The following is a 2,649-nucleotide window of genomic DNA, read 5'->3' as shown; positions in this document are numbered from 1 at the left end:
GCTTGAAGGTGCTCTGTAATCCAGCAGAGTGATCTTTAACTGTCGGTATTAAGGCTTCCCCTCTGCAGGTGTATATGAAATCATAGAATTCTCACAGTGTGGAAGCAGACCACATTGACTCTCCAAAGAACATCCCACTGAAACCCACCCCATCCCTGTAACCCTACATTTCCCATGGTCAATCCACCTTGCCTGCTCATTCTCTCAAGCTGACCATGCAAGATCGCAAGTTTCTACTTCAAAGAAGAATCATAGAATCCCTCCAGAATGGAAACAGGCCATTCAGCCCATTGAGTCCACACCAAACCTCTGAAGAGCCTGCCATCTAGATCCACCCCCTACCCTAGTCCTGTAACCCTGCATTTCCCATAGCTAATCCACATAGCCTGCACATCCCTGGATACCGTGGGCAATTTAACATGGCCAATCCACCTCACCTGCACATTTTTGGACTATGGAAGGAAACTGGAGCACCCAGAGGAAACTCACATAGATCTGGGGAGAACGTGCAAACTCCACATGGACAGTCACCTGAGGATGGAATCAAACGTGTGTCCCTGGTGCTGTGAGGCAGCAGTGCTAACCACTGAGCCACTGTGCTACCCCTGACATCACCTGTTCATTAAATGTTCTCCTGAAATCTTCTTTCAATTTGTTGAGTTAATCCTATAACATTGAGGAAGGGTGTGAAAGTTATCAGGGGCTGGCACGTGTGGGATTTGAGGTGACAATTAATTCAGCCTTGATAGGACTGAATGGGAGAGCAGGGTCCATGGGCAGAATGGCCTCCATGTGTAACAATATGAATGTAGGTTTGTGAACGTCAATGCTAGATAATCATCAGAGTAGCACAGGCAGAGGATTGGATGTCTGGATGGACCAGGAGAATATACAACAAAAGCAAAGTCCTGCGGATGCTGCAAATCTGAAATCAAAACATAAAGTGCTGGAAAAAACTCGGCAGGTCTGGCTGCATCTGTAGAAAGAGAAAGCAGTGTTAGTTGTTCCAAACTGAAGGAGTGGTATTGGACTGGATGTGTAGAGGTAGTTTTGTCGCTAGATTGCGATCAGTTAAATAAGAGGTGTTTCTTTTCTCATGTTACAGTTCAGAGAGTTGGAGACATTGAAATTACTTGCATGACCTGATCTTTGCTTTTTCACAGTAACCTGTTGTGTGCTTTTTAACTTTATTCACAGTAACATTCAGCTACAGCTGTGTGTGTGTGAAGGCAGCGTTCAATGCTCAGAGTACGAACAGGCAGCATGCAGAACTACGCAGTCTATTACCTGGATCCTGTCAAATTTTACCCAATTTGCCTTTATTCGATTTCAGGTCAAATACTTGCTAATCTTACACTGATTGAAAAAAAACCCCTCAGAATTTCACACGAACGCTAAGTGTTGTCTGACCGGCTGAATTGGGAGCTAACAGTCAGTTTGCACAATCCATCAACAAATCCGTAACTTTCAGTAAACTGAGTAGGAAAAACATTTCGATTTGTATTTCGAGTGAAAACCCAGTCACGTGAGGGGGGAAAAACCAGCTCATTCAATGGAACAGCTCGTCAAACTGGGTCCAATCCTTGATGGAAATTCATTTATTTGCTATCAATTCTGGTTTGAGGAGACAATTAGATTAGAATTGAATTGCGTCACAAAGAACTGGAGATCCGAAACAAAAACAGAAATTACTGGAAAAACTCAGCAGGTCTGGCGGCACCTGTGCAGAGAACCCAGCTTTAACGCTTACACGCTTGAAGAAGGATCACTGGACTCGAAACGAAAACTCTTGTTTTCTCTCCACGGAATTCCTTTAGGGCTGATTTCAGTGTTTTCAAAGCAAAAACACGGCGCTGGAAAGGAGGCGGTGAAAACAGAAATAACTAAACAAAGACGCTGGAAATGTTAACAACAGAAATTACAGGAGAAACTCAGCAGATGATTGGGGACTTGAAATGTTACACAAAACAAGACATTTGCTGGGGAAACTCATCACGTGTTTAACGTTTCACGTCCAATGACCCTCCTTCAGAACTCTGCTTTCTCTACATGAATACTGCCAGCCCGTTGAGTTTCCCCAGCAATGTCTTGTTTTGAGTATGATTTGGAGATGCTGCGGTGGACAAAGTTAAAAATCACACAACACCAGTTTATAGTCCAACAGGTTTAATTGGAAGCACTAGCTTTCGGAGCGCTGCTCCTTCATCAGGTGGCTACAACTGTGCACTCCACACCCACCTGATGAAGGGAGGGTGTAATGAAATCTGAGAGCAGGTTGGGTTCGGAGAGCCTGGCTGTGGAAGGGACAGAGACAGGGGGAGCCCCCTCCTGGTGCTTCCAATTAAACCTGTTGGACTATAACCTGTTGTTGTGCGATTTTTAACTTTGTTTTGTGTTACGTTTCAAGTTCCTTGTTTCCCCAGCGTTCTCTGTGCTGGTGTCAGGTTACCAAGGAGGGGCTGATGGGGTAGTGCCCCTACCTGTGAGCCAGGAGGCCTACCTTCAAGTCTCAGCTCCCTCCCTTGGAGGAGCGAGGGTGTCATGAAATGTGTGAGCAGGTTGGGTTAGGAGAGCCTGGCTGTGGGAGGGACAGAGACAGGTGGAGCCCGCCTCCAGGGCTGACGTGTGCCAGGTGCAGAGAGCCCAGGT

The sequence above is a fragment of the Chiloscyllium plagiosum genome, unplaced genomic scaffold, assembly GCF_037043375.1.
Source record: "Chiloscyllium plagiosum isolate Xiang-an unplaced genomic scaffold, Cpla_swu_hap1 HiC_scaffold_20, whole genome shotgun sequence".
Classification (NCBI taxonomy): Eukaryota; Metazoa; Chordata; class Chondrichthyes; order Orectolobiformes; family Hemiscylliidae; genus Chiloscyllium; species Chiloscyllium plagiosum.
Note: the sequence above shows the minus strand (reverse complement) of the source record.